The sequence below is a fragment of the Cryptomeria japonica genome, unplaced genomic scaffold, assembly GCF_030272615.1.
Source record: "Cryptomeria japonica unplaced genomic scaffold, Sugi_1.0 HiC_scaffold_155, whole genome shotgun sequence".
NCBI classification, from domain to species: Eukaryota; Viridiplantae; Streptophyta; class Pinopsida; order Cupressales; family Cupressaceae; genus Cryptomeria; species Cryptomeria japonica.
This window is the reverse complement of record NW_026728977.1, coordinates 37,501-56,444: the sequence shown is the minus strand read 5'-3', so window position 1 is coordinate 56,444 and position 18,944 is coordinate 37,501. Positions and strand designations below refer to the sequence as shown.

The following is an 18,944-nucleotide window of genomic DNA, read 5'->3' as shown; positions in this document are numbered from 1 at the left end:
GGTGCGAGGCGAGGGATGCGGCGAGAAGGACCCAACGGCTAGACGGAAGAGGCTTCAGGGCCGCCTCGGAATGGTCCAAGCATCGGACGCGCTTGGGGCGACTACCAGTGACAACCCCTTATCCCGCGACGCGTCCGATACACAGATAGTTCCGAGGCGGCCGAGGAGCCTCACCGCATAGCAATCGGGGTGCGAGGCGAGGGATGCGGCGAGAAGGACCCAACGGCTAGACGGAAGAGGCTTCAGGGCCGCCTCGGAATGGTCCAAGCATCGGACGCGCTTGGGGCGACTACCGTTGCCAACCCCTTATCCCGCGATGCGTCTGATACACAGATAGTTCCGAGGCGGCCGAGGAGCCTCACCGCATAGCAATCGGGTTGCGAGGCAGATTATTGGGAAGGGAACCCCCTGGGATGCGGCTCAAGCAGTGCCCAAAGGGACTGGAATGCGGAATCACATCGAGAGACCCAAATGCTATACGAGGGCTCAAATCGAATTATCGATTTGGCCACGACATGGACGCATCGGAACGACTACCTTTGCCGAACCACTCGCAATTGCATCCATACCGAAACCAATAGACATTTCCGTTAGAGCCCTCGCATAGCATTCGGGAATCTCGCATGCCCCTCTAAATCGACCAATGCTGGCGCTCAATGAAAATCCGAGCGCTACCACCGTTCGAGCGCCAGCATTGGTCGAGTTAGAGGGGCACGGGGGAGAATGCTCCAGTCAACACCTCCCCTATATAAGTTATTTGTCCGATTCTCGCACAACCGTAGTCTGCCTCGTCGAATCAAACAACGGTCCCAGATTCCGACTTCCGTTCCGTAGAGACCCAAAAGCTAGATGGAGGCTCGCAAGAAAGAGAGTCGGCGCATAGCAATCGGGTTTCTCGAACGTTTAGGGACCGAGCTCACTTGCGGATAGGGCAAAATCCGCCAAGCAACCCAAAAGCTAGACGGGGGCTCGAATCGAATCGCCTAGGCGGCCACAACAACGACGTGTTGGATCGACTACCAGTGCCAAACCATTCAGCAAGACTAGTCTGTGTCGAGGCCGGATAGAGATTCTCAGAGAGCGCCCGCATAGCATTTAGGAGACCTGCCGCGTCCCTCACACTCGACAAATGGTGGTGCACGTTTATAAATCCGAGCGATCCCAACCCTTTCAAGCACCAACATCGGTCGAGATAGAGGGGCACGGAGGGGGCTGCGTGAGACAACACAGTCCCCTATATAAGTTATTTGTCCGATTCTCACACATCCGAAGAATGGTCATCAAATCGGACAACAGCCCAAACTTCCGACTTCCGTCCCAGAAAGCCCAAGAGCTATCTAAAACGTTCATGGCCGGAACTCGATCGCGGCTATACCAGTCCGCCAAGCAACCCAAAAGCTAGACTGGAGCTCTAGTCGAATCACCTCTGTGGCCATTGCAAGGACGTGTTGGAGCGACTACCATTGCCGAACCATTCCGCAGGTCGAGTCCATACCAAGGCCGCATAGAGATTCACGATGAGCTCCTGCATAGCAATCAGGAGACTTGCCGTGTCCATCACAATCGATAAATCCTGGTGCAAGATTTTTGCATCCGAGCGCTCCAACCAGTCGAGCACCAGCATCAATCGACATAAACGGGCACGGGGGGAGGATGCTCGAGAACACTACCTCCCCTATATAAGTTATTTGTCCGATTCTCAAGCAGCCGAAGTCTGGTCATCGAATCGGGTCAAAGACCACAACTTCCGACTTTACCCACAATGCAAGTCATCGAATCGAACATCGGCCCCCGAGTCGGACTCCATGCGTATGTCAGGTCATCGGACCCAAATTCCGCCTTCCTGCGCATGGCGGGCCATCAATATCAACTCGGTCATCGGACCCAAACTCCGCCTTTTTGCGTATGGCACGCCTTCAAATCGGTCATCGGACCCAAATTCCGCCTTCCTGTGCATGGCGGGCCATCAACATCAACTCGGTCATCGGACCCAAATTCCGCCTTTCTGCGCATGGCACGCCATCAACTCGGTCATCGGACCCAAATTCCGCCTTCCTGCGCATGGCAGGTCATCGGACACAAATTCAGACCTCGCCAATATGCCTACGTATCGAATCGGTCATCGGACCCAACTTCCGACTTCATCCATACTGTAGGGTCTTTGAGGTTGGCGCGGTGCGCTCAACCCAGGGAGTCGACCCATCGAAGCATACACCTCCCCTATATAAGCTATTTGTCCGATTCCCACACCTGTGTAGTTTGCACCTCTGACCAGGACATCGACCCCAACTTCCGAACTCGACTGCAACGACGGCACCAGCGCCTTGGTGCGCACCTTGCGACGCACAGTCCCAACATTCGCCTTCCTGCACATGGCAGGTCATCGGACCCAAATTCCGACCTCGCGAGTATGCCTACATATCGAATCGGTCATCGGACCCAACTTCCGACTTCATCCATACCGTAGGGTCTTTGAGGTTGGCGCGGTGCGCTCAACCCGGGGAGTCGACCCAACGAAGCATACACCTCCCCTATATAAGCTATTTGTCCGATTCCCACACCTGTGTAGTTTGCACCTCCGATCAAGACATCGACCCCAACTTCCGAACTCGCCTCCAACGACCGAACCAGCGCCTTGGTGCGCACCTTGCAACGCACAGTGCCAACATTCGCCTTCCTGCACGTGGCAGGTCATCGGACCCAAATTCCGACCTCGCGAGTATGCCTACATATCGAATCGGTCATCGGACCCAACTTCCGACTTCATCCATACCGTAGGGTCTTTGAGGTTGGCGCGGTGCGCTCAACCCGGGGAGTCGACCCAACGAAGCATACACCTCCCCTATATAAGCTATTTGTCCGATTCCCACACCTGTGTAGCTTGCACCTCCGATCAGGACATCGACCCCAACTTCCGAACTCGACTAAAAAGACCGCACCAGCGCCTTGGTGTGCACCTTGCAACGCACAGTGTCAACATTCGCCTTCCTGCACATGGCAGGTCATCGGACCCAAATTCCGACCTCATGAGCATACCTACTAATCGAATCGGTCATCGGACCCAACTTCCGACTTCATCCATACCGTAGGGTCTTTGAGGTTGGCGCGGTGCGCTCAACCTGGGGAGTCGACCCATCGAAGCATACACCTCCCCTATATAAGCTATTTGTCCGATTCCGACACCTGTGTAGTTTGCACCTCCGCTCAGGACATCGACCCCAACTTCCGAACTCGCCTGCAACGACCGAACCAGCGCCTTGGTGCGCACCAAAAGTGCGCACTTTTGGAGGGCACTTTTCTGCGCTCCAAAGGTGCGCACTTTTGGAGGGCACTTTTTGGAGGGCACTTTTCTGCGCTCCAAAGGTGCGCACTTTTGGAGGGCACTTTTTGGAGGGCACTTTTCTGCGCTCCAAAGGTGCGCACTTTTGGAGGGCACTTTTTGGAGGGCACTTTTCTGCGCTCCAAAGGTGCGCACTTTTGGAGGGCACTTTTTGGAGGGCACTTTTCTGCGCTCCAAAGGTGCGCACTTTTGGAGGGCACTTTTTGGAGGGCACTTTTCTGCGCTCCAAAGGTGCGCACTTTTGGAGGGCACTTTTTGGAGGGCACTTTTCTGCGCTCCAAAGGTGCGCACTTTTGGAGGGCACTTTTTGGAGGGCACTTTTCTGCGCTCCAAAGGTGCGCACTTTTGGAGGGCACTTTTTGGAGGGCACTTTTCTGCGCTCCAAAGGTGCGCACTTTTGGAGGGCACTTTTTGGAGGGCACTTTTCTGCGCTCCAAAGGTGCGCACTTTTGGAGGGCACTTTTGTGCACTCCAAAGGTGCGCACTTTTGGAGGGCACTTTTCCTGTGCTCCAAAGGTGCACACCTAGGTGAGCACCTTCGACCACACCTTGTAGCACACCAAACTCTGACTTTCGACTTCATCCGCAATGCAGGGTCTTTGAGGTTGGCGCAATGCGCACAACCAGGGGAGTCGACCCATCAAACCCAACACCTCCCCTATATAAGCTATTTGTCTGATTCTCATACATGCGTAGCCTGCAGGAGCAATTAGGACATCGACCCCAACTTTCGGCTTCTAAACGAAAACAAGGTCTTTGAGGTTGGTGTAATGCGAACAACTAGGGGAGTCAACCCATCAAACCCAACACCTCCCCTATATAAGCTATTTGTCTGATTCTCATACATGTGTAGTCTACAGGAGCAATTAGGACATCGACCCCAACTTTTGACTTCTTAACGAAAACAAGGTCTTTGAGGTTGACGTAATGCGCACAACCAGGGGAGTCGACCCATCAAACCCAACACCTCCCCTATATAAGCTATTTGTCCGATTCTCATACATGTGTAGCCTGCAGGAGCCATTAGGACATTGACCCCAACTTTTGACTTCTTAACGAAAACAAGGTCTTTGAGGTTGGCGTAATGCGCACAACCAAGGGAGTTGACCCATCAAACCCAACACCTCCCCTATATAAGCTATTTGTCTGATTCTCATACATGTGTAGCCTGCAACAACGATTAGGACATCCACCCCAACTTCTGAATTCGTCTGCGTTGACCGCACCAAAGGTGCACGCCTTGGTGCTCACCAAAATCCGACTTCCGACTTCTTCTGCTATGCGGGGTCTTTGAGGTTGGCGCAGTGCGCACAACCAGGGGAGTCAACCCACCGAATGCAACACCTCCCCTATATAAGCTATTTGTCTGATTCTCATACATGCGTAGACTGCAGCAATGATTAGGACATCCACCCCAACTTTTGACTTCTTAAACAAGACAGGGTCTTTGAAGTTGGTGCAGTGCACACAACCAGGGGAGTCGACCCATCAAACGCAACACCTCCCCTATATAAAGCTATTTGTCCGATTCTCATACGTGTAGTCTGCAGCAGCGATTAGGACATCGACCCCAACTTCCGAATTCGTTTGCATTGACCGCACCAAAGGTGCACGCCTTGGTGTGCACCCTGGAGTGCACTTTGGTGCTCACCTCGGTGCACACTTTGGTGTGCACCTCGGTGTGCACCAAAGGTGCGCACCTTGGAGCGCACCAAAGGTGTACACTTTGGAGCGCACCACATAGGGTCTTTGAGAGGTTGGCGCAGTGCGCACACCAAGGTGGGTGTTGAGGTGCGTGCCGAGGTGGGTGGGTGCTAGGGTGCGCTCCATGGTGGGTGCCAGGGTGGGTGCGTGCTAGGGTGGATTCCAAAGAGGGTCATAGGGTGGGTGCCAAGGTGGGTTGGTGATATAGTGGGTTCAAAGGTGGGTACTAGGGTGGGTTCCAAGGTGGGTCACAAGTTGGGTGCCAGGATGCGTGGGTGTTAGGTTGGGTGCCAAGGTGGGCTCCTGCGTGGGTGGGTGCTAGGGTGGGTTTCAAGGTGGACGCGAGGGCGGGTGCCAAGGTGGGTAACAAGTTGGGTGTTAGGATGGGTGAGTGCTAGAGTGGGTGCCAAGGTGGGTGGGTGCTAAGGTGGATGCCAAGGTGGTTCACAGGGTGGGTGGGTTCTAGGGTGAGTTCCAAGGTGGGTCACAGGTTCAGTGCTAGGGTGGGTGTCAAGGCGGGTGTCGAGGTGCCTGGGTGCTAGGGTGTGGATGCCAATGTGGGTCATAGGGTGGGTACTAGGGTGGGCTGCAATGTGGGTGCCAAGGTGGGTAACATGCTCGGTGGGTTCTAAATTGGGTGCCAGGGTGGGTGTGCACCCACCTTGCCCGAGGTGGGTGCCAAGGTGCCAGTGTGGGTGGGTGCTAAGGTGGATGCCAAGGTGGGTGAGAAGGTGGGTGATAGGTTGAGTGGTAGGATGGGTGGGTGCCAAGATGGGTCACAGGGTGGGTGCAAGGGTGGGTAGGTGCTAGGGTTGGTGTCAGGGTGGGTGGGTGCTAGGTTGGGTTCCAAGGTGGGTGCGAGGGTGAGTGTCAAGGTGGGTCACAGGTTAGGTGCTAGGATGGGTGAGTGCTAGGGTGCAAAGGTGCCAGGGTGGGTGCTAGGATGGGTCGATGCTAGGGTGAGTGGCAAGGTGGGTCCACAAGTGTCAAGGTGGGTGCCGAGGTGGGTGCCAAGTCGGCGACTGCTATGGTGGATGCCAAGGTGGGTCACGGGGTGGGTGCCAAGTTGCTAGGTTGGGTTCCAAGGTGGGTGCCAACGTGGGTGCTAGGGTGCGTGGGTTAAAGGGTGTGTCACAACGTGGGTGCCAGGATGGGTGCGCACCCACACTGGCCAAGACGGGTGCGGGTGCAAGGTTGGGTTCCAAGCCCGGTCACAGGCTGGGTGCTAGGATGGGTGGGTGCCAAGGTGGGCACCAGGGTGGGTGCACCCACCCTGGCCAAGGTGGGTCACGGGGTGGGTCCTAGGGTGGGTAACGGGGTGGGTACTAAGGTGCGTGCCAAGGTGGGTCATAGGGTGGGTGCCAAGGTGGGCACCAGGGTGGGTGTGCACCAACCCTAGCCAGGGTAGGTCACGGGGTGGTTGTCGGGGTGGGCGTCAAGGAGCCAAGGTGGGTGGCAAGTAGCCAAGTTGCGTGCCAAGGTGGGTGTCGGGGTGGGTGCCAAGGATCCAAGGTGGGTGCCAAGGAACCAAGGTGGGTGTCTGGGTGGGTGCCGAGGTGGGAGCCAGGGTGGGTCCCAAGGTGAGTGCAAAGGTGGGTGCCAGGGTCAAGGTGAGTGCCAATGTGGGTTCCAAGGTGCCAGGGTCAGGGTGAGTGCCAATGTGGGTTCAAAGGTGCTAAGTTGGGTGCGAGGTTGGGTGCGAGGGTGGGTGGGTGCCAAGGTGTGCTAGGTGGAAGCCCGGGTGGGTCGGCATCCCATGGGTGTCGAGTTGGGTGCCTGATGGGTGCTTCTTGTCAAGTTTTAGTCGTCGGGACTCATTTCGAGCCTTAGAGGTCGTTTCTTGTCCGGTTGCCCTGTCTTCGACCTGGGAACCCAATTTTGGTCCTCGGGTCCCATTTTTTTTTGTCTCGCATCCCACTTTTGGCCTGTGGCCTTTTCGGGGTCGATTCTCGTTTTGGGCATCAGAGCATGTTTCTTCTCCTAAAACCCAATATTTGTTTATTAAGTCTCGGAACACATTTTTGTTCTCGTGGACCCATCATGGGTCTTGGAACGCATTTGTGGTCCTTGGGTCCCATTTTGCATCCCGAAACTTGTGTTTTGGTGCTTGATCCCTATTTTGGGTGCCCACCTTGCACCAAGTGCGCACCCGGGGCAAACCGAGCGCCTTGGTGCACCGGGGCAAGATCGAGCGTGCACCCGAGGCGCCCCGAACATGCACCAAGGTGCACTCGGCCCACATGTGAGCGCAGGTCGTTGCGCCCGAGGTGGTGTGTGGGCACCGCGTTGCAGACGGGACACTGCACGCACACGACGCCCCCTCCAGGTGCACGCACGTAGGCCGGGCCGGGTGCACACCCGACGCCCTAGCAAGGTGCGCGCACCCGGGCAGGGCTCACACTTGGCGAACGGGGCGCACTTCGCGAGGGAGGGTGTGCACCTCGACGGGGGTGGGTGGCCGGGGTGGATTCGCACGTGGGTCGCGGTTTGCTAAGTACACACTGCGACAAGCTCATAACGGGTGCGATCATACCAGCATTAGTGCACCGGATCCCATCAGAACTCCGCAGTTAAGCGCGCTTGGGCCGGAGTAGTACTGGGATGGGTGACCTCCCGGGAAGTCCCGGTGTTGCACCCTTTTTTAGTTTTTCGCCGGGCGTCGCAATGCTATTTGAATAAACCTTTTGCCCGTTTGCGTTCTCGTCGGGGCCGGGCCGGGCCGGGGTGCGCTGCCCGCACTACCGCGCGCGCTGGGGGCGACACCGAGCGCGCACCCGAGGCACCCCGAGCACACAGGCCACGGTGCAACCCGGGCGTTGTGCGCGCACCCCGGTGCGCCCGAGGTGCTGCGCGCGCACCCAGGTGAAATCGGTGTGCACCTCGGCCAGTGCGCGCTCGGTCGAGTCGCGCACGTTGGCCAAGGTGCACGGTGATGTTTCTTACTCTAAGGTTCCGCACCAGACGCCCGGGACAGGTGAGCGAAGCTGGGCGGGGCCGGGTGCGCGGCCGGGGCAGGTGCACGCAGCTGGAGAGAGCTTTGGAGCACACTTCGGAGCGCACCAATGATGCGCTCCATTCAAAAGTTTCCTGAAAAGGCAAAAAAAGTTGAGATTATAGAATTTCCCACTTGAGAGATTGTAAAAAAAAAAAATTTAAAATGAAGGAAACGCGGGTGCCAAGGTGTGCGCAGCCCAGCCAAGGTGTGCGCACCAAGGCGCCCACCCTGGCGAAGGTGCACGCAAGGTGCGCACCCGAGGCAAACCGGACAATTAACCCAACTTTCGACTTCGCGCGCACCTTGGAGCGCACTTCGGAGCGCTCCTTGGTGCGCACCAATCTTGGGCACCTCGGAGTGCACCATGGCGCCCACCAAGGTGCGCACCCGGGGCAAACCGAGCTCCGACTTCGTGCGCACCTTGGAGCGCACGAAAGGTGCGCACCATGGCGCCCACCAAGGTGCGCAGCCCAGCCAAGGCGTGCGCATCAAGGTGCGCACCCTGGCGAAGGTGCGCACCCGGGGCAAACCGAGCTCCGACTTCGTGCGCACCTTGGAGCGCACAAAAGGTGCGCAACCCAGCCAAGGTGTGCGCACCCCGGTCAAACCGAGCTCCGAATCGTGCGCACCAGAGGTGCACGCCATCGTGCGCACCTTGGAGCACACTTCGGAGCCCTCCTTGGTGCGCGCCGATGTTGCGCACCTCGGAGCGCACCCGGGGAAAACAATGCAATTAACCCGACTTTCGACTTCGTGGGCACCTCGGAGCGCTCTCGGGTTCGCACCTCGGAGCACACCGAGGTGCGCACCTTTGATGCGCTGCCTTCACCAATTTCCAGAAAAGGCAAGAAAACATTGAGAAGGTGTGCGCACCGAGGTGCCCACCCTGGCGAAGGTGCACGCGAGGTGCGCACCCGGGGCAAACCGGGCTCCGACTTCGTGCACGCCGCACCTTGGAGCACACTTCGGAGCGCTCCTTGGTGCGCACCAGGGCGCGCAACCCAGCCGAGGTGCCCACCCCGGCGAAGGTGCACGCGAGGTGCGCACCCGGGGCAAACCGGGCTCCGACTTCGTGCACGCCATGGTGCCCACCGCGGCGAAGGTGCACGCGAGGTGCGCACCCGGGGCAAACCGGGCTCCGACTTCGTGCACGCCGCACCTTGGAGCACACTTCGGAGCGCTCCTTGGTGCGCACCATGGTGCCCACCAGGGCGCGCAACCCCGCCGAAGGTGCACGCGAGGTGCGCACCCGGGGCAAACCGGGCTCCGACTTCGTGCACGCCGCACCTTGGAGCACACTTCGGAGCGCTCCTTGGTGCGCACCATGGTGCCCACCAGGGCGCGCAACCCCGCCGAAGGTGCACGCGAGGTGCGCACCCGGGGCAAACCGGGCTCCGACTTCGTGCACGCCATGGTGCGCACCGCGGCGAAGGTGCGCACCCGGGGCAAACCGGGCTCCGACTTCGTGCACGCCGCACCTTGGAGCACACTTCGGAGCGCTCCTTGGTGCGCACCAGGGCGCGCAACCCAGCCGAGGTGCCCACCCCGGCGAAGGTGCACGCGAGGTGCGTACCCGGGGCAAACCGGGCTCCGACTTCGTGCACGCCGCACCTTGGAGCACACTTCGGAGCGCTCCTTGGTGCGCACCATGGTGCCCACCAGGCCGCGCAACCCAGCCAAGGTGTGCGCACCAAGGTGCACGCGAGGTGCGCACCCGGGGCAAACCGGGGTCCGACTTCGTGCACGCCGCACCTTGGAGCACACATCGGGGCGCTCCCGGGTTCGCACCGGCGTTGCGCACCGTGGTGGGCACCTCGGAGCACACCAAGGTGGGCAGCGAGGTGCGCACCTTTGATGCGATGCCTTCACTAATTTCCATAAAAGGCAAAAAAAAAACGAGATTTTAAAATTTCCGTTTTGAAAGATAGTGAGAAAAAGGGAATGCTGGTGCCATCTTGAGCCCGCCCTGGTGCGCAGCCCAGCCAAGGTGTGCGCACCAAGGTGCCCACCCTGGCGAAGGTGCGCGCCCGGGCAATTAATCCAACTTCCAACTTCGCGCGCGCCAGGGTGGGAGCGCACCCAACAACCGGGCCTGGGAAGAGCCAATGCGAGAAACCCCACCAAACGCTCTGACAAAAAAAGAGGGGGCGCTCCAGTAACCCCGCTTCGGAGCGCACCCTGGGCAAACCCAGCCAAGGTGCCCACCCCGGCCAAGGTGCAGGCGAGGTGCGCACCCGGGGCAAACCGGGCTCCGACAACGTGCACGCCGCACCTTGGAGCACACTTCGTAGCGCTCCCGGGTGCGCACCTCAGAGCACACCAAGGTGGGCAGCGAGGTGCGCACCTTTGATGCGCTGCCTTCACTAATTTCCAGAAAAGGCAAAAAAAAAAGGAGATTTTAAAATTTCCGTTTTGAAAGATAGTGAAAAAAACGGAACGCGCGTGCCATCTTGAGCCCGCCCTGGTGCGCAGCCCAGGTAAGGTGCCCACCCTGGCAAAGGTGCGCACCCGGGCAATTAACCCTACTTCCGACTTCGTGCGCGCCAGGGTGGCAACCGGGCCTCGGAAGAGCCAATGCGAGAAACCCCACCAAACGCTCCGACAAAAAAAGAGGCGGCGCTCCAATAACCCCGCTTCGGAGCGCAGCCGGGGCAAACCCAGCCAAGGTGCCCACCCCGACGAAGGTGCACGCGAGGTGCGCACCCGGGGCAAACCGGGCTCCGACAACGTGCACGCAGCACCTTGGAGCACACTTCGAAGCACTCCCGGGTGCCCACCGGCGTTGCGCACCGTGGTGGGCAGCGAGGTGCGCACCTTTGATGCGCTGCCTTCACTAATTTCCAGAAAAAGGCAAAAAAAAATGAGATTTTAAAATTTCCGTTTTGAAAGATAGTGAAAAAAAAGGAACGCGGGTGCCATCTTGAGCCCGCCCTGGTGCGCAGCCCAGGCAAGGCATGCGCACCAAGGTGCCCACCCGAGGTGCACACCCGGGGCAAACCGGGCTCCGACTTCGTGCAGGCCGCACCTTGGAGCACACTTCGGAGCGCTCCTTGGTGCGCACCATGGTGCCCACCAGGGCGCGCAACCCAGCCAAGGTCTGCACACCAAGGTGCCCACCCCGGCGAAGGTGCACGCGAGGTGCGCACCCGGGGCAAACCGGGCTCCGACTTCGTGCACGCCATGGTGCCCACCGCGGCGAAGGTGCACGCGAGGTGCGCACCCGGGGCAAACCGGGCTCCGACTTCGTGCACGCCGCACCTTGGAGCACACTTCGGAGCGCTCCTTGGTGCGCACCATGGTGCCCACCAGGGCGCGCAACCCAGCCAAGGTGTGCGCACCAAGGTGCACGCGAGGTGCGCACCCGGGGCAAACCGGGGTCCGACTTCGTGCACGCCGCACCTTGGAGCACACATCGGAGCGCTCCCAGGTTCGCACCAGCGTTGCGCACCTTTGATGCGCTGCCTTCACTAATTTCCAGAAAAGGCAAAAAAAAACGAGATTTTAAAATTTCCGTTCTGAAAGATAGTGAAAAAAACGGAACGCGGGTGCCATCTTGAGCCCTTCCTGGTGCGCAGCCCAGGCAAGTTGTGCGCACCAAGGTGCCCACCCTGGCGGAGGTGCGCGCCCGGGGCAATCCGGGCTCCGACTTCGTGCACTGCATGGTGCCCACCAAGGCGCGCAACCCAGCCAAGGTGCCCACCGCAGCGAAGGTGCACGCGAGGTGCGCACCCGAGGTGCACACCCGGGGCAAACCGGGCTCCGACTTCGTGCACGCCGCACCTTGGAGCACACTTCAGAGCGCTCCTTGGTGCGCACCAGGGCGCGCAACCCAGCCGAGGTGCCCACCCCGGCGAAGGTGCACGCGAGGTGCGCACCCGGGGCAAACCGGGCTCCGACTTCGTGCACGCCATGGTGCCCACCGCGGCGAAGGTGCGCACCCGGGGCAAACCGGGCTCCGACTTCGTGCACGCCGCACCTTGGAGCACACTTCGGAGCGCTCCTTGGTGCGCACCATGGTGCCCACCAGGCCGCGCAACCCAGCCAAGGTGTGCGCACCAAGGTGCACGCGAGGTGCGCACCCGGGGCAAACCGGGGTCCGACTTCGTGCACGCCGCACCTTGGAGCACACATCGGGGCGCTCCCGGGTTCGCACCGGCGTTGCGCACCGTGGTGGGCACCTCGGAGCACACCAAGGTGGGCAGCGAGGTGCGCACCTTTGATGCGATGCCTTCACTAATTTCCATAAAAGGCAAAAAAAAAACGAGATTTTAAAATTTCCGTTTTGAAAGATAGTGAGAAAAAGGGAATGCTGGTGCCATCTTGAGCCCGCCCTGGTGCGCAGCCCAGCCAAGGTTTGCGCACCAAGGTGCCCACCCTGGCGAAGGTGCGCGCCCGGGCAATTAACCCAACTTCCAACTTCGCGCGCGCCAGGGTGGGAGCGCACCCAACAACCGGGCCTGGGAAGAGCCAATGCGAGAAACCCCACCAAACTCTCTGACAAAAAAAGAGGGGGCGCTCCAGTAACCCCGCTTCGGAGCGCACCCTGGGCAAACCCAGCCAAGGTGCCCACCCCGGCCAAGGTGCAGGCGAGGTGCGCACCCGGGGCAAACCGGGCTCCGACAACGTGCACGCCGCACCTTGGAGCACACTTCGTAGCGCTCCCGGGTGCGCACCTCAGAGCACACCAAGGTGGGCAGCGAGGTGCGCACCTTTGATGCGCTGCCTTCACTAATTTCCAGAAAAGGCAAAAAAAAAAGGAGATTTTAAAATTTCCGTTTTGAAAGATAGTGAAAAAAACGGAACGCGCGTGCCATCTTGAGCCCGCCCTGGTGCGCAGCCCAGGTAAGGTGCCACCCTGGCAAAGGTGCGCACCCGGGCAATTAACCCTACTTCCGACTTCGTGCGCGCCAGGGTGGCAACCGGGCCTCGGAAGAGCCAATGCGAGAAACCCCACCAAACGCTCCGACAAAAAAAGAGGCGGCGCTCCAATAACCCCGCTTCGGAGCGCAGCCGGGGCAAACCAAGCCAAGGTGCCCACCCCGACGAAGGTGCACGCGAGGTGCGCACCCGGGGCAAACCGGGCTCCGACAACGTGCACGCAGCACCTTGGAGCACACTTCGAAGCACTCCCGGGTGCCCACCGGCGTTGCGCACCGTGGTGGGCAGCGAGGTGCGCACCTTTGATGCGCTGCCTTCACTAATTTCCAGAAAAAGGCAAAAAAAAATGAGATTTTAAAATTTCCGTTTTGAAAGATAGTGAAAAAAAAGGAACGCGGGTGCCATCTTGAGCCCGCCCTGGTGCGCAGCCCAGGCAAGGCATGCGCACCAAGGTGCCCACCCGAGGTGCACACCCGGGGCAAACCGGGCTCCGACTTCGTGCAGGCCGCACCTTGGAGCACACTTCGGAGCGCTCCTTGGTGCGCACCATGGTGCCCACCAGGGCGCACCCGAGGCAAACCGGGCTCCGACTTCGTGCACGCCGCACCTTGGAGCACACATCGGAGCGCTCCCAGGTTCGCACCAGCGTTGCGCACCTTTGATGCGCTGCCTTCACTAATTTCCAGAAAAGGCAAAAAAAAACGATATTTTAAAATTTCCGTTCTGAAAGATAGTGAAAAAAACGGAACGCGGGTGCCATCTTGAGCCCTTCCTGATGCGCAGCCCAGGCAAGTTGTGCGCACCAAGGTGCCCACCCTGGCGGAGGTGCGCGCCCGGGGCAAACCGGGCTCCGACTTCGTGCACTGCATGGTGCCCACCAAGGCGCGCAACCCAGCCAAGGTGCCCACCGCAGCGAAGGTGCACGCGAGGTGCGCACCCGAGGTGCACACCCGGGGCAAACCGGGCTCCGACTTCGTGCACGCCGCACCTTGGAGCACACTTCAGAGCGCTCCTTGGTACGCACCAGGGCGCGCAACCCAGCCAAGGTGCTCACCCCGGCGAAGGTGCACGCGAGGTGCGCACCCGGGGCAAACCGGGCTCGGACTTCGTGCACGCCGCACCTTGGAGCACACATCGGAGCGCTCCCGGGTTCGCACCAGCATTGCGCACCTTTGATGCGCTGCCTTCACTAATTTCCAGAAAAGGCAAAAAAAAGAAAAAAATGAGATTTTAAAATTTCCGTTTTGAAAGATAGTGAAAAAAACGGAACGCGGGTGCCATCTTGAGCCCGCCCTGGTGTGCAGCCCAGGCAAGTTGTGCGCACCAAGGCACCCACCCTGGCCAAGGTGGGTCACGGGGTGGGTCCTAGGGTGGGTAACGGGGTGGGTACTAAGGTGCGTGCCAAGGTGGGTCATAGGGTGGGTGCCAAGGTGGGCACCAGGGTGGGTGTGCACCAACCCTAGCCAGGGTAGGTCACGGGGTGGTTGTCGGGGTGGGCGTCAAGGAGCCAAGGTGGGTGGCAAGTAGCCAAGTTGCGTGCCAAGGTGGGTGTCGGGGTGGGTGCCAAGGATCCAAGGTGGGTGCCAAGGAACCAAGGTGGGTGTCTGGGTGGGTGCCGAGGTGGGAGCCAGGGTGGGTCCCAAGGTGAGTGCAAAGGTGGGTGCCAGGGTCAAGGTGAGTGCCAATGTGGGTTCCAAGGTGCCAGGGTCAGGGTGAGTGCCAATGTGGGTTCAAAGGTGCTAAGTTGGGTGCGAGGTTGGGTGCGAGGGTGGGTGGGTGCCAAGGTGTGCTAGGTGGAAGCCCGGGTGGGTCGGCATCCCATGGGTGTCGAGTTGGGTGCCTGATGGGTGCTTCTTGTCAAGTTTTAGTCGTCGGGACTCATTTCGAGCCTTAGAGGTCGTTTCTTGTCCGGTTGCCCTGTCTTCGACCTGGGAACCCAATTTTGGTCCTCGGGTCCCATTTTTTTTTGTCTCGCATCCCACTTTTGGCCTGTGGCCTTTTCGGGGTCGATTCTCGTTTTGGGCATCAGAGCATGTTTCTTCTCCTAAAACCCAATATTTGTTTATTAAGTCTCGGAACACATTTTTGTTCTCGTGGACCCATCATGGGTCTTGGAACGCATTTGTGGTCCTTGGGTCCCATTTTGCATCCCGAAACTTGTGTTTTGGTGCTTGATCCCTATTTTGGGTGCCCACCTTGCACCAAGTGCGCACCCGGGGCAAACCGAGCGCCTTGGTGCACCGGGGCAAGATCGAGCGTGCACCCGAGGCGCCCCGAACATGCACCAAGGTGCACTCGGCCCACATGTGAGCGCAGGTCGTTGCGCCCGAGGTGGTGTGTGGGCACCGCGTTGCAGACGGGACACTGCACGCACACGACGCCCCCTACAGGTGCACGCACGTAGGCCGGGCCGGGTGCACACCCGACGCCCTAGCAAGGTGCGCGCACCCGGGCAGGGCTCACACTTGGCGAACGGGGCGCACTTCGCGAGGGAGGGTGTGCACCTCGACGGGGGTGGGTGGCCGGGGTGGATTCGCACGTGGGTCGCGGTTTGCTAAGTACACACTGCGACAAGCTCATAACGGGTGCGATCATACCAGCGTTAGTGCACCGGATCCCATCAGAACTCCGCAGTTAAGCGCGCTTGGGCCGGAGTAGTACTGGGATGGGTGACCTCCCGGGAAGTCCCGGTGTTGCACCCTTTTTTAGTTTTTCGCCGGGCATCGCAATGCTATTTGAATAAACCTTTTGCCCGTTTGCGTTCTCGTCGGGGCCGGGCCGGGCCGGGGTGCGCTGCCCGCACTACCGCGCGCGCGGGGGCGACACCGAGCGCGCACCCGAGGCGCCCCGAGCACACAGGCCACGGTGCAACCCGGGCGTTGTGCGCGCACCCCGGTGCGCCCGAGGTGCTGCGCGCGCACCCAGGTGAAATCGGTGTGCACCTCGGCCAGTGCGCGCTCGGTCGAGTCGCGCACGTTGGCCAAGGTGCACGGTGATGTTTCTTACTCTAAGGTTCCGCACCAGACGCCCGGGACAGGTGAGCGAAGCTGGGCGGGGCCGGGTGCGCGGCCGGGGCAGGTGCACGCAGCTGGAGAGAGCTTTGGAGCACACTTCGGAGCGCACCAATGATGCGCTCCATTCAAAAGTTTCCTGAAAAGGCAAAAAAAGTTGAGATTATAGAATTTCCCACTTGAGAGATTGTAAAAAAAAAAAATTTAAAATGAAGGAAACGCGGGTGCCAAGGTGTGCGCAGCCCAGCCAAGGTGTGCGCACCAAGGCGCCCACCCTGGCGAAGGTGCACGCAAGGTGCGCACCCGAGGCAAACCGGACAATTAACCCAACTTTCGACTTCGCGCGCACCTTGGAGCGCACTTCGGAGCGCTCCTTGGTGCGCACCAATCTTGGGCACCTCGGAGTGCACCATGGCGCCCACCAAGGTGCGCACCCGGGGCAAACCGAGCTCCGACTTCGTGCGCACCTTGGAGCGCACGAAAGGTGCGCACCATGGCGCCCACCAAGGTGCGCAGCCCAGCCAAGGCGTGCGCATCAAGGTGCGCACCCTGGCGAAGGTGCGCACCCGGGGCAAACCGAGCTCCGACTTCGTGCGCACCTTGGAGCGCACAAAAGGTGCGCAACCCAGCCAAGGTGTGCGCACCCCGGTCAAACCGAGCTCCGAATCGTGCGCACCAGAGGTGCACGCCATCGTGCGCACCTTGGAGCACACTTCGGAGCCCTCCTTGGTGCGCGCCGATGTTGCGCACCTCGGAGCGCACCCGGGGAAAACAATGCAATTAACCCGACTTTCGACTTCGTGGGCACCTCGGAGCGCTCTCGGGTTCGCACCTCGGAGCACACCGAGGTGCGCACCTTTGATGCGCTGCCTTCACCAATTTCCAGAAAAGGCAAGAAAACATTGAGAAGGTGTGCGCACCGAGGTGCCCACCCTGGCGAAGGTGCACGCGAGGTGCGCACCCGGGGCAAACCGGGCTCCGACTTCGTGCACGCCGCACCTTGGAGCACACTTCGGAGCGCTCCTTGGTGCGCACCAGGGCGCGCAACCCAGCCGAGGTGCCCACCCCGGCGAAGGTGCACGCGAGGTGCGCACCCGGGGCAAACCGGGCTCCGACTTCGTGCACGCCATGGTGCCCACCGCGGCGAAGGTGCACGCGAGGTGCGCACCCGGGGCAAACCGGGCTCCGACTTCGTGCACGCCGCACCTTGGAGCACACTTCGGAGCGCTCCTTGGTGCGCACCATGGTGCCCACCAGGGCGCGCAACCCCGCCGAAGGTGCACGCGAGGTGCGCACCCGGGGCAAACCGGGCTCCGACTTCGTGCACGCCGCACCTTGGAGCACACTTCGGAGCGCTCCTTGGTGCGCACCATGGTGCCCACCAGGGCGCGCAACCCCGCCGAAGGTGCACGCGAGGTGCGCACCCGGGGCAAACCGGGCTCCGACTTCGTGCACGCCGCACCTTGGAGCACACTTCGGAGCGCTCCTTGGTGCGCACCAGGGCGCGCAACCCAGCCGAGGTGCCCACCCCGGCGAAGGTGCACGCGAGGTGCGTACCCGGGGCAAACCGGGCTCCGACTTCGTGCACGCCGCACCTTGGAGCACACTTCGGAGCGCTCCTTGGTGCGCACCATGGTGCCCACCAGGCCGCGCAACCCAGCCAAGGTGTGCGCACCAAGGTGCACGCGAGGTGCGCACCCGGGGCAAACCGGGGTCCGACTTCGTGCACGCCGCACCTTGGAGCACACATCGGGGCGCTCCCGGGTTCGCACCGGCGTTGCGCACCGTGGTGGGCACCTCGGAGCACACCAAGGTGGGCAGCGAGGTGCGCACCTTTGATGCGATGCCTTCACTAATTTCCATAAAAGGCAAAAAAAAAACGAGATTTTAAAATTTCCGTTTTGAAAGATAGTGAGAAAAAGGGAATGCTGGTGCCATCTTGAGCCCGCCCTGGTGCGCAGCCCAGCCAAGGTGTGCGCACCAAGGTGCCCACCCTGGCGAAGGTGCGCGCCCGGGCAATTAACCCAACTTCCAACTTCGCGCGCGCCAGGGTGGGAGCGCACCCAACAACCGGGCCTGGGAAGAGCCAATGCGAGAAACCCCACCAAACGCTCTGACAAAAAAAGAGGGGGCGCTCCAGTAACCCCGCTTCGGAGCGCACCCTGGGCAAACCCAGCCAAGGTGCCCACCCCGGCCAAGGTGCAGGCGAGGTGCGCACCCGGGGCAAACCGGGCTCCGACAACGTGCACGCCGCACCTTGGAGCACACTTCGTAGCGCTCCCGGGTGCGCACCTCAGAGCACACCAAGGTGGGCAGCGAGGTGCGCACCTTTGATGCGCTGCCTTCACTAATTTCCAGAAAAGGCAAAAAAAAAAGGAGATTTTAAAATTTCCGTTTTGAAAGATAGTGAAAAAAACGGAACGCGCGTGCCATCTTGAGCCCGCCCTGGTGCGCAGCCCAGGTAAGGTGCCCACCCTGGCAAAGGTGCGCACCCGGGCAATTAACCCTACTTCCGACTTCGTGCGCGCCAGGGTGGCAACCGGGCCTCGGAAGAGCCAATGCGAGAAACCCCACCAAACGCTCCGACAAAAAAAGAGGCGGCGCTCCAATAACCCCGCTTCGGAGCGCAGCCGGGGCAAACCCAGCCAAGGTGCCCACCCCGACGAAGGTGCACGCGAGGTGCGCACCCGGGGCAAACCGGGCTCCGACAACGTGCACGCAGCACCTTGGAGCACACTTCGAAGCACTCCCGGGTGCCCACCGGCGTTGCGCACCGTGGTGGGCAGCGAGGTGCGCACCTTTGATGCGCTGCCTTCACTAATTTCCAGAAAAAGGCAAAAAAAAATGAGATTTTAAAATTTCCGTTTTGAAAGATAGTGAAAAAAAAGGAACGCGGGTGCCATCTTGAGCCCGCCCTGGTGCGCAGCCCAGGCAAGGCATGCGCACCAAGGTGCCCACCCGAGGTGCACACCCGGGGCAAACCGGGCTCCGACTTCGTGCAGGCCGCACCTTGGAG

General features: G+C 60.3%; 2 non-coding genes across 2 annotated transcripts; both read left to right on the top strand.

The window, feature by feature from the left end:
- The first annotated feature begins 7,563 nt into the window (after nucleotides 1-7,563).
- Nucleotides 7,564-7,682, top strand: LOC131866827 (5S ribosomal RNA). The gene has a single exon (XR_009365426.1). It is a non-coding gene; the product is annotated as a 5S ribosomal RNA (ribosomal RNA).
- A 7,818-nt stretch (nucleotides 7,683-15,500) lies between these two features.
- LOC131866830 (5S ribosomal RNA) lies at nucleotides 15,501-15,619 on the top strand. The gene has a single exon (XR_009365429.1). It is a non-coding gene; the product is annotated as a 5S ribosomal RNA (ribosomal RNA).
- Nucleotides 15,620-18,944: the final 3,325 nt, after the last annotated feature.